Source organism: Daphnia pulex, chromosome 6, assembly GCF_021134715.1.
Source record: "Daphnia pulex isolate KAP4 chromosome 6, ASM2113471v1".
NCBI lineage: Eukaryota > Metazoa > Arthropoda > Branchiopoda > Diplostraca > Daphniidae > Daphnia > Daphnia pulex.
Window position 1 is genome coordinate 5899932 of NC_060022.1, and position 13126 is coordinate 5913057.

Sequence of the window (13126 nt, forward strand, 5' to 3'; positions counted from 1 at the left end):
TTCCACAGACGAGTAAGTATCCCTCTTGTCTCTTGGAGGAGAGAAGGGGAAAAAAAATAAGTTGCGGTGACACTCGAAAGAGTGACATCAGCACAAGAGAGAAGAGACAACTTTCGACCCCACAAACCACTTAATAATATTCCTCTCCCTTCTTGTTCGTCTTCGACTTCGTATTTTGATTTCCCTCCGCTGGGTCTATGTGCTCATAAGTATGTACTACTACCTCTCATTATGTTTTTACCCTCCCGTACATCTCCAGCCTATACCGTCGACAACTACTTTCTTTTATTTGGGCTGTTGTTGTTGCTGCTGTTGCTGGAGTTGTCAGGTACCAGGGGGGGAGCTCCACTTCATCATGTGGCCGTCCGTAAAGAAGAAAAAGAAAAAAAAACAAAACAAGGAGGAAGGTGGTTACCGTCAAGATGATGAAAAAGAAAGACCTACGGCACTGCGCTGGCAGCAATCAAAAGGGAACGCAACCGACACAACACGCTCGGCAGCGGAAAAATGGAAGAGGGAAATAGTTCTACGACGGCCCGAGACTCTAGCAGCTCCGTTATGTAGGGAGTTTGAACCAGACGGAGGAGAGAGGAGACGTCTTTTTAAATGTTGCGATGATGGCCGTCGAGAGATTTTTTTAGGGGGAAAGAAGAAGAAAAAAGGTCGTAACCAGTTGGGAGGTCCAACCGTCAGTCCGTCAACAACAAAAATGGATATAAAAATCTCCAAATCTATATGAGCTGATCCCGTCCACAAACCCGAGCGACAAACAGAACACACAGAGCGAATATGTAATAATATTTCTCCATCAAAATAAATAAATACAACTTTCTTTTTTATATTTTTATCATGTCCCCGGGAGTGATTGACGAAGGAAAAATAAACAAACGACACACAAAAAAAAAAGGACAACTCAAACGACGGAGGGGGTTTACCAGGAAGCCAAGTGTCTCCTTCCTCCTTCAGGAAAACAAGTTGCGACCAGATGGGGCGCAAATGAGTCTAGAATCAAGAGAAGAGGCTACTACTGCTGGATGCCGGGAAAGAAAGAAAAAATCCGACGCCAATAGTAGTGAGCCGGTGTACAATTGTGTCATGTGTCGGCCATGACACGAGGATATATAAGAGATATATAAGAGATAAAGAGAAAAAAAAGCTGTACACTAGAGAAAAAGAGAGAGAACTGAAGAGATAGATAGTAGAGAACGAGCCGAGCGGATATTGTATTTTGCTTCTTGTGCCCTTTTCATTTCTTCTCGCGTCTCGGGACCAGACGACAACAACGGACGAGTGGATGGCAACGTGTCGTCCGTGTCGCACTAGAAAGCTCGCAAGGTAATATCGAATGTGTCTCACAGAAAAATAAAAAAAGGGAAAAGAGAAAAAACTATTACAATGATTTTTGGGGGGCTCAAGAGGGCGAGCGAACGAAAATAAATAAATAAATAATAAAAAAATTCTTTCTCTTATTTCGTTTCATTTTCTTTCCGCATCTTCGCCAAGAGGGGGTGAAGAGTTCACGGTCCGCACGGAGAATCACGCTAGACTGAACATATTACTAGCGCCGGGAGTCTTAAGAGGAGGCAAAAGGGGGTGGGTGGGAGAAGCTTTTCCGTCGTGTGTGTGACTTTATATGTGCGTTTATAGACACCCCCCTCCACACCGTCTACCACCCAATAGAAAACTTATTGGCGCAGGGAGTGCAAGCACGCCTGGTCTCATTTTTAATGAGAATCGCGCGCCCCATAGTCTTTGGTTCTCTCTCAATCATTTCGTGCAACTGCGACCGGATCGGGAGAGATAAATAAATACGTCAATTCGTGCAAGGCGCAGCCGAGAATTAAGTACCGCCGAACCATTGACGACAAGCCAAAAGCAGTGCCGTCAAAAGCCCTTTCGTGAGCTGTACGTAAGTACGAGCTGCTTGCTATCACTGCTGCTCGTTGTTGAGGCATATCGGTCGATCATCAAAACGCCCTCCCCTCCTCAGGTCTACACACACACAAGTCCATCAGGGCGACCAAATATAATCTGAGCGCTTCGGCTCAACTCAAACGCTGATGGACGTGACCCGTGCGTGAATCATAAACCCATCACACACACGTAACGGGCCCCGGCGCCATTTTCCTAAATGTAATGTACGAAAATGAGGTCATCACGCTCGTCCTTCCCCCCCCCCCTCTCTCACGTCAACAAATAACACAAGAAAACAACAAGAAAACAAGAAAAGCCAGAGAGAAGAAAAGAAAAAAAAGAGGCAAAACGATGTGTGTGTACAAGTGTGCATAACACGATCAAAATGGCGGACCAACCCCCTCCACTCATATCACTCAGCTGAGACTGCGAGAGACAAAGAAGTTGAACAATTTAGAATGTGTGAGAGAAATTGGATGTTAGACGATTCAATCATCATCCCAACTCGTCTTCGGATGGTTCTGGTCTCTCAAGATGACGCCGGGGGAAAGTCGACGTATACAGAGAGAGAACGACTTGCAACAACAGAGATGATTAGAATGCGCATCGGGTAATTGTTGAAACCTCCGTGTGCGCTTTGCTACTTACACATTTCGAGCGCAGTCGAGATTCTTTTTCCTTCAAATAAAGGTAAAAAGGTAAGAAAAAGAAGCTCTCCGTACAAACACACAAGGAGAGAAGAGAAGAGAGTTGCTCTCACTACAACAAGTTTTGATTACGCTCATTATCTCCACGAATGGTAAAACAGAGCCAGAGTAGAGCGCAGCAGCAGCAGCAGCAGCGGCGGCGGCGTCGCTTGTTTCTCCTTCAGCCCAGACACAACGGAGGTACGAAAGACCAATGGGCCCCCGTGATGACTGTTATGATGATGATGATGACGCGGCTCTCTCTCTCTCGAGAAAATATAAGAAAACCGTACCGGAGCCATTTGTTTTTGTTTTTTTTTCTTTTCTTTTCGGTACTCCCACTAGGAATATAAGAGCACGGCCAGGATCTTTTCTTTCGAGTCTCGGGACGTGTGTTCTTGTTTGTTTGTTTTTTTCTGTCGTTGAACGGACAAATTTGACCGGGCAGAATATATATAGAAGAATGGCCGAGACGAGTAGGCATGTGTGGGTTCACCTTGACGTTTCTCGCTCACGGCCAGGTGATTTGAAAAAAGGTCGAAACAAGAGAGGACCCTTCTATAACTTGCTGCGCTTGCTACTACCGACTACGCCAAACAATTCTGAAAGCCATAACTGGAAGGGAAAAAAAAAGAACAAGTCTACTACTTTCATATGCCGTCTCTCAATAGTTTAGTCGTCGAGGTTTATTCATCTCTCGAATTCCGACAAGCTCGCTCGGACTCTTGCTCTTCTTTTACTAGTCCGTCCCGACTGCTGCTGCTACTGCCCTTTTCTCTCTCTCTCGAGACAGTCTAAAAATAACAGAAAAACACAAAAGCTAGAAGGAAATTCTTCCTGGCACCATCAAAATGTTTTGCTTCTGTCGGTCAACAAAACTTTTTTTTCTCCTTTTTTCTAAAAAAGAAAAATTTCTCGACAGTTTCTTTTCTATGGCGTCGATCGTTTCAACAGCTGTAGGACATCCAAACGTTTACGACGGTACCAAGAGGACGGGGATGTGGAGCGGGTCACGAAAGGTCCACGATGTAATTAAAAAATATCAAGCGTTTCTGATGCTCGCTCGCTCTCTCTCCTCCATGTTTCGTTATTAACAAGCGCAGAACCCAACGATTCCAACGAGCCAAGACGAGAGCCGGCGAGGAGGCTGCTGAGAACGGCGCTGCTGTGATCCACTGAGATCCTCCAAAGGTGGGTCATCCCATCATCAACAATTCAACAACAACAACAACAACATCGCAACGGTTTATTCTTTTTATGATTTCGTTTCCAAAGTCTTTTTTTTTTTTATATATCGAACGCTCGACCTCATATTTTGCGACTAGTTGTGCGAGTTTCTCTCTGAATTGAAACCAAAACATAAACATTTGATTTTTTCATTTTCATATTAAAGATTTAAAAGAAATGAAAAAAACTAAAAGAGACAAAACGCGATGCCAAAAAGTTGACTCGAGATCAACAAACTCCAACCAAAGACACAATGTAACCAAAAAACAAAAAGTCGAATAGTTTTCTCGACGCCCCTCGTCATTGGCTCATAACCGTTTTCTTTTTATTCATCCGATTATTTATTCATCAGCGGTCCGACAATTTCGAAATAAAGAAGAGAAAACTTGTTGTTGTCTGCCATCCTCTCTTCGGGGACCTCCCATCGTGAAGGATAAAACGACGCGCGATGCATTTCGTGTTTGGCACACGTCGCCAATAATTTGCGCAAAAAAGACAAAATCAAATAAGAAACAAAACCAAGGGGATTCTGTGTCTGTCTGTGCTGCACAGTTTGTGGGACGTTGTTCGACCCGCTAAAGAACGTTCCTATAGAAGCTGGATTTTTCCCGGAATAATGTACTAATCCCGCTTGGGAGAGAGATGGGTGACTCGAGCGAATCAAAGCCCCAGGAAATTTCATTTAAACAGAATTCTTCCCCAAAAAAAAGGAAAGAAAAAGTTGGCGAGAGAAGACTACTTGCTGCATCAAAGAGTAAATGAATGCGGGCCGAGCGAGCGGCACCTCCCAGTGTGCGGGAAAACGTCTTTACACCAAAAGGGGTCCCGCAATAATAATCATAATAATTCCACGCTCCGATTCGGTAGAGTAGAGAAGGAGAGGACTGGATGGGTAAAGGACGACGAATGAAAGAAGAAATGCTGCTGCTCGTTAGATTACACTAACGTTTGCGTTGCTTAGCCCGAGGGATCTTTTTTCGTTCGTATATCCGCCGCCACGCGTATTGATTGATGGGCCAGCCCCAGTGATTTACATATCACGCTCGCGTAAATAATCGCCCGGTTTTCGATGGGGAGGGCATCGTGCGTGCAGTCTCGTGCAAAACACGATCGTTACCAAGAGAGAAGGAGGGAGGCAAAAGAAAAAATTTCAAAAAGAAAGAAAAAAAAGGAGTTACATATAACACATGAAACGAAACAAAAGCCAAGCGGACGTTTATGGATTCATTTGGCGCCAAAAAGAAACCTACAACGCCTATAGTCAGATATCGCTGCGGTTTACGGATGGCTGAAGGATTCAATCACTCGGAGCCGATTCAATGGACGGGCGGATCGATCGGTTTGCAAGAGAAAAACGAGCACACGACCGGGAGCATCGTGGACGAGTTCATTAATAGCGAATCAAATACGCGCGGTGGAGTGGGGAAGAAAAAGTTGTCACCTTCGCCAAAAAAAAAAACAAATAAAAATTTAATTTAAACAAGAAAAGCAAGTGACTCCAGTCACGCTGAGCTGAGCTGGACCAACCAGACACAATCCAGCATGCACGGTTGAAATCTCGGCAACAACTCTGGGTAGATTCAACGGCTTTTCTAGATTGCTAGTCAACATGTCATCCTTGACGACCGCTTTTCCTTCATCCTTGATGCAGCTGCACAGCTCTCTGTGTCACCTCACCTATACGTCTTATCTGTGTGTGTCTGTCTGTCTGTCAACTGGCACCGAAGAAAACGGCTCTGCTCGTCCCTAAACCTCACCATTTCGTGGTCGATATATCGATTACTACACCATCACGCCCTATTCCTCGTCTTGTCTTCCTTTGTTGTAGCCCTTGCTGCGTTCCTGCGTGACTATTTTTCCAGAAGAAAAAAAAGGAGAGAGAGAGAAAGAGATTGGCCAAAACACGTCATCCGTCCCGATAGCAAAAGAAATCTAAATTCTTTTTCTTTTTTTTCATTCTCGTGTGGACACCTTTCATCCAGCTCTTATCTCCCGACGCCTCGGCAGCCCACAGACGGGCGGAAAATATGAAACAAACAAAAACTGAACGAATCCCAATCCCGAAAACACAAGACACACACACACGAAAGAAAAGGCCTAGTGTTGGATCAAGCTCGGCTAAAGTCGACTAACATTGTCCCGTTCGAGCTTTTTTGTTGTTGTTGTTGTTCGATATTCGTGCTGTCCCCCTTTTGCCCTCGCGTTTGAAGCTTGTTGTTGTTGTTTTTCCTCCCCCGTTTCTCTTTTGTTTCTTCATAGTGAGAGACAGTGAGACTCGTGCGCTCACGGTGTAATAAGAAAAAGACCAAAGTAACCGAGCTCTAACTACACGTAGGCAAACACACACGGACGGCCTTTAAATTGGCTTTGGACGCAGACAAGGTGGATGGAGGGAGGGGGGATGACGACGTCCAACGACGCCGATGTTTTGGGGGAATGGTTCGACCCCTTGGAAAAAGAGAGAGAAAGGTGACGGGACTTCGTATAAGGCTCTTGTAGGGTTGCAAAGCTCAAGTTCTCCTGGCTGCTCTCTTAACATTAAATTTTTATTTTTTTTATTTATTTAAAAAAATATTTGTCCTTCTTTTTCTCCCCCTGGCCCCCTTCTCTTTTGATGGTGGCTATGTGCATGTATATGTAGACTATATAGATAGAACAGAGAGATAGAATGAAACTTGGGCGACTTCGGTAGTCGCTCGCAATTAGACCCTAGGAGAGGGGAAAGGCGACCAGAAGAGTTATAAAAATAATATGTTGGATCTTCTTTCTTCTTTGACTTCCATCATCTGGTTGGCTTAATATAAAACTATAGACTCGATTACGTCAACCCCTTTTTTTGGCGTTGGGGGAAAAAGCAAAAAAAGGATAAAAATCCAATAAAATTGTGACATTTGTTTTCGATACCTTTGCGACTTCCCCCCCACTTTCCTACGCTAGTCCGACTGTCACTTGACACTATCCTATCAAGAGTCACGGCGAGTGGGTTGTTTGGTCTCTTTGGCGTCAGCCCCACACAATAACGGGCAAAAAAAAAAAACAAACAGAAAAAGGCAAGCCACTTTACGAAAAGCTCGTTATAAGTAAGTACATTTGGGTTGGGCTCGTCGAACGCTGCAGCGGGTCAAAGTGACTGGGCAACGGTCCACTTGGTTCTAAACCCGGTAGATTTCCACTACCCACCAGCACTCGGATGATGCGACTCAATATCAAGACAAAAAGCCAAAGAGCTTCTACATTACAGACACACACACACACACGCTCTTTCTTTTCTGCCAGTTATCCACTTGTTAGCCATTACCTTGACGACCTTTGCCCACCTTCCCGTCACATCCGACATCCGATATGTCAAGTTTTGTTTCTCCAAGAGATTCAGGGATTGTACAACATTCAAAAGGGTATATGTGTGTGTGGGCAACTGCCCAATAGTTAATGGCCTTAGACTACTAAAAAATAGATACGAGCATCCTGGAGTTGCAGTCTTAAAAAAGTCAGAAGAAATGTCAAAAGAAACTCACTTGTTGTTGTTGTTCACTGTGTCGACGACGGCTCCTCATTCATAGCCAAGTAGTTCCATGTGGTTGAAAATGGGCGAAACAAACAGATCCTGATTGCACTCGAGTGTCTTGTTGTTGGGTGTTTTTCTGGTTGTAATTTCAAACAGGAAAACGCGTGCAGAAAAGTCAGGGCCAACAATTGGAGGGAAATCAAAAAAAGATCCTTGTCTCTTTGTTGTTTTTTTCGACAACCAAGCACTGCTTACTCGATGTAAGTTTAAACCCTCGTATTTTTTTCTGATTTATTAGCCGTTGACACGAAAGTTTTATCCGATAGAGACAAACACGATCACTCAACACTGGTGCAAAAAGTATCCCGCGTTCAAGTGAGAAAAAAACCAATGAAAACAACACTGCACGAAGGGGCTTGCCAAAATCCAAAAACGTGGTCGTGTGCAGCTCAATCAATCCCAAACGCCCAAACTGAACCACAGCAGACGACGTTAAAGTTAAGCCTGATTGGATGACGCCAAAAACTGCGTGTAGATTCCGCTGATTTTCAAAATGAAATCAAAACGAGTGGGGGTGATGCAGCAGCAGCAGTAGCAGATTGGAAACAAAACAGAGATTCACGGAGCAGCAAGAAATAAGCACCGCAACGCCTGACAGCCGGCTCGCTTCTGAGCACGCTGGTCCCTACGGTCGCCCCTCAACCCCCCTCACACACACACACACACCATGCAGTGTGTGTGTGTGTGTGTTCATAGCCCAACCCCTCCGTACCACCTCCCACCTACCTACCACGTTTTTTTTCTTTTTCTCTTGCAGCAATGGTGGTGGTGGTGTGTATCTCTCTCTACCTTTTCAATGCGGTCTATATCTCTCTCCACCCACCGTGCTAACCCGTATGCCCCCCTTGGCATACGTAACAACCACGGATAACAACTAAAAAAGAAGAAAACTGCGCTAGACTCTCTCTCGCATTCCAGCACAGCAGATCCTTGAGCTCTGCAATATGAACATGTGCACCAAGAAAATTGTACGATGGATGAAAATCTTTTTAGTCTGGAAAGTAACATTTTTTTTTTTTGCGCAAGCCTATGGGTTAGGTAAGAAAGTGTAATACTGCACGTGATTGCATAGAAAGGGTATATGTATACCTACACTCCGGGAAACTCCGGGAGGCGTGGTGCGGATCAAAGGAGAAAGAAGAAGAAGAAGAAGGCAGAAAGACGACCTTGAAGGAACGCACACTGAAATAGAGATAGAAAAATTTGTTTATTCTTTTTCAACAATTTGAAAACGACTAAAATATTCAAATCAAAGCCCCCAACACTTTTTTTTTCTTTTTCTCCTTTTTCAAAAGAATGTCTTTTTAAACTTTTTTTTTTTGCGGCATTTGCATATTACGTAGCAAAGCGACGAGAGAGAGAGAAATAATGGGAGGGAATTCATCGACGCACACGTATCCACAGAGTATATTCAAATCGCCATGTGGTAGCATAAAAATTCGAACGTTTTAGAAGAAAACAACTCGTTATCTACGGTGAGAGACTTTACGAAACCAAAGTCTGAAGCAGAAAAATCTTCTTCTTTTTTTAAAATATTATATGAAAATGAAATTTTTTCTTTCGGTTTCTCTATACACAAAGTCTTCGGGTCAGCGAGAAAGTTTATTTTTTTGAATCGTAAACGCGCCACGATTAAACGAACTGGTCGTCGCCGTTCTTATTTTTTTTTCGGGTGAAAAAAAAATATCCATCGAGTGGCCATAAAAATATTTCATTATAAATCATTAACAAACAAAGGGGAAAAAGGAGAGATTAGACCCCCGGTGCTGGACACGTTAAGGACAAAAAATGAGAGCCGGGACACACAAACGATTTCAAAATAAAAGGAGAAAATAAAAATAGAAAAAAAGAAAAAAACGGGACCCGACCCGCCGAGAGTCAACCGAACGCCAACGTTTTGAACAAACACAATTTCCTCCCTCCATCGGTCGACCTCAATAAATTGAGGGCAAAGAGAAAAAAGAGAGAAAAATAAAAATAAATAAAAGGCTCAACCGACGAAAAATTGGGGAGTTGATGTATTGGATATCTGATCGGATAAAATACATGCATGCGATATCGGGTTTGGTTTGTGTGTGTGTGTATAGTCTCTTTTTTCCAAACTATTATGTACGATAGAAAATGTTATAATATGTGTAGGCAGACAGGCACAGAGCAGACAGCCCCGACGTTTTTCACCGTCCCCCCTTCTTTTTGTCATCGGGGTTTTCTGTTTCCCGAAATTTTTCGTGTCCTGTGGGCTGTGGCTGTTTATTTCGTGGCAGCTCTGCGGTTTCGTTTCTCCTTCTTCTCTACCCTTAGGTGATTCTTCTTCTTCTTCTTATTTTATTTTTATTTTTTTTTTCTGATTCGTCTTTCGCTCTTCCTCCAAAGGCTTTGCATAATCAACCGATCAGATTCGGCCCGCCAGACAATTCAACACACACACACACACGCGAAAGGGAGAAAAAGAAGAAGAAGAAGAAACGCATCAACACCAGAGCCAACGACGCAACGTACAGGACCGCTGCTCTCCACTGCACCTCAGCGTGAAGTCCAAACGCGAGTCGAAAACTTTTTGGCGGCGGCACATCATCTTCCCGTCTCGTTTCTCTCTCTCTCTCTCTGGTTTTCGTACAGTTGCGGGAGTAACAAACACATCGGACTCAACAACAACAACAACAACAACAAAGTGAAGAAGAGATGGGCAAATGCCTCGGGAAAGAGAGAGAGGTAACTCTTCACCGGTAAAGACGCCACACATCATCTGTAAAAGCTTCGCCGTGAATTTCTAGCGCTGTTACACAGAGAGAGAGATGAGGAATAACAATAAAGACGGACGCCACATGCTGCCGCCCAGCTCCGCACACACACACACACACAGAGGGTAAGCAGAGAGAAAAGTATAGAGAAACTGATGGATCCGTCAGATTGAATGCTGTTACAAGCCTTCTAGATCCCGTGTAAAAGCATCTCCATTACAGAATCATCTGTGCAAAGCACAGCGCTTTTGTATTTACAACAGCACACGCCAAAAGTCGTTATAATCGAACTCAAAACAAGTGTTTATACATAGTATAAGTAGTATGTATATTCATATTCACCGATGGCAACTGCTAGTACTTTCACCACCAAAGTTTCTGGTTGCTGCTTCCTCGGTTTGTTCTCACGAACAGCGGAATTAACACACACACGCCGAGCGCCTTCTATGCAGACGCCCGTGTAACAACTGTAACGCACGGAACAATAACGTTTTCCTATTACAAAAGCTTTTCCGGATATTTGGTATTGCGATATACAGACATTAAGAAGCGAACCCAAGAGTTTGGGGATTCTCTCTCTCTGTGTGTCTGAGTGTATAAATACAACAAACTCTGGCGGTTGATGTTGCTGGAGAGCTGGGCGCAGCAGCATCAACTTTCAAGTAACAACAGCCCCAACAAAAGATTTTCGCAGTATCTATATGGCTGGACTCCGTTGTATCTGCCCAGCCAGCAACCAGCCACCAGCCAGCCAGTGTCTATATATGAGGTACGCAGAGGAGTTTCGTGGAACTTGTGAAAATGCCAAAGAGTCTGGAGAGAGAAAACCGAAACAGCAGTGAGAGAAACGATTCGGAGCGGTTGCTGAGCTGCCCCAGCTTTTTTTTTCCTATTTTTCTTTGGAAACTTTGAAAGGTGTATATACTATATACATGCACAAAACGAGAAGCTAGATAATAATATATGTACTTCTTCTTCTTCTTCTTTTCTCTCGATTCTTTTTATTTTCCCCTTTTCTCCGAGTTGGCCCCCCTGTTCTCTCTCTCTCTCTGTTCTCTTTGCTTAGCAAATATATTGCTAATGAGTGTAGTCGTCGGTCTTAACGAGCTGGCAGCCAACTATTTTCCCAAAAACTCTTGCCAGTCGCTCGAGCCCACACTGCAACCCCAGTACACAGCACGACCAGCAGCACAGCCGCATTACCAGTCGACTCGTCTACTTAGCAAAGTCGGGATAAGGGGAAAACATTGGCCTCCGCGTGATTATTATTCAACCGAATCCCCCAGAGAAGAATAAGAAAAAAAAATAAAACAAACAAAAAAAAGGAAACTTTTTTTTTTCTTTCTGGTACCCAGGCTTGTAACATAGGCGTCGGTCCTCTGAATCATCCATTGCGATCCGTGAAAGGAAAAGTAGAGGAAACGAGTAACACACAACTGGATATAATGCTGCGCTGGCCAGCACAGCAAGCTCTGGAAAAACAATCCGAAACGTAACGAACTTTTTTTTGGAGGGTAGAACTTTTTTTTTGGTTCGTTCCGTTTCGCTTCTCTGCGCAAGTGTTGAAATTGCCGCCGACAAGGCCGCCAAACTTGCAGGGATGGCGAAGGCAACCCAAAATGACGAGCTTGCATGAATATTACATGCAGACGCTTAATAGCTTGTAATGGGCCACAAGACAACAGGTCCTTAAAAGAAAGAAAGGAAAGAAAAAAGAAACGACAAGACGATTGAGCTTTCAGTTTCTATAAGCCGAGGGGCGTGAATAAGTGAACGAAAATAGTCAAATGACTTCATCATCATCTTTCTATATCTCTACCGAAAATTTGTGAGTGTATTTTTGATTATTTGATTCGAATTATTTTTTTTTTCGTTCTCTTGCCTCGAAATGCGCACAGTGAAACTGATCGAAATCGCTTCTGATTGGCCTCCATATTTAGTCATCTCTCCTCTTCTTCTGGCCTTCGCCAAGGACCCGAACGGCCGAATGCTTGGAAAAATTGCCTTTTATATCTATTTTTCTTCATCTTTTTTTTTATTATTTTACTTTCTTTCTTTCTCCTTTCCTTACTTGAAAAAAAAAAAAGAAAAAAATCCCGGGTTCAACAGTCGAAAATGAGTTGTGAGGTAATTGGGTCCCGTTCAAACGCCAACGTTTCCTTAATTTCCCGGCCCTTCTGCGTTTTCTTATTTTTTTCTTTTTCTCTTTTTCTCTTTTCCTCCTTTTTCGTTTCAGTTCAGTTTTCTTTTTGAAGAAATCACTCGATTCGTTTCTTCATGGTCGGCTGGTCGTGATTGGAATTGAAACGGCGTGAAGACGAGCGAAGAGCGAGAGAGAGAGAGAGAACAACCCCGCCAGTCCTCGGCTGCTGGATCCCGGGCACGGCGGGCAGAAATTAAAACGAGTGAATTTATTTTCAATTCAAACTTTATTTCTTATCTTCTTTTTCTTCTGGTATTTACTTACAACTCGGCACACGGAAACGCGTACACTCCGCACGCCTCCTCCTACAAGTTTCCGCGCGTTATTCGTCAGCTGTGTGCACTACTACACATACACACTAACGTGGAAGTTGGGCTGCTTAATAGGCTATAAGCCTTCACCCCCAAATTCTTTGTCGACCATCTTACCAAATACAGGAGAGACTAGCATCTTTAAAAATCTCTAAAGAACGCGGGGGATATTTTGGGGGGGTTCTTTAGTCGTAGGAGGAAAAATAAAAAAAGCCCCCCCCCTCTGGAACCACCCTCCAAACAAGATCCATGTCCAAGATTCCGAGAGTCCAAAGGCTCTTAAGTCTCATCAGCGCCCAAATGCACGCACAATTTGACATATCACAAGTCAAAGATCTCATCGCTGCGCGCATCGCTCTAACAAAAGACCTAGTACTACTACTACACCAGCAGTCGCTCCGGCTGACCAGCCAAAACCGATGCCAAAGAGATGAGGCGCCCATCAAGGGAAAAGGGCTAAAGTTTTTCGGCTGCGATTA

General features: G+C 43.8%; 1 protein-coding gene across 1 annotated transcript in view; it reads right to left on the reverse strand.

Annotated features, from left to right (window-relative positions):
• The window catches only part of LOC124195464 (irregular chiasm C-roughest protein-like), a 70880-nt gene extending 62829 nt beyond the window's left edge, over positions 1 to 8051 (reverse strand). The window contains exon 1 of the mRNA XM_046589887.1: positions 7343 to 8051. The gene's annotated coding sequence lies outside the window, so the exon portion shown is untranslated. The remainder of the gene's footprint in view (positions 1 to 7342) is intronic.
• Positions 8052 to 13126: the final 5075 nt, after the last annotated feature.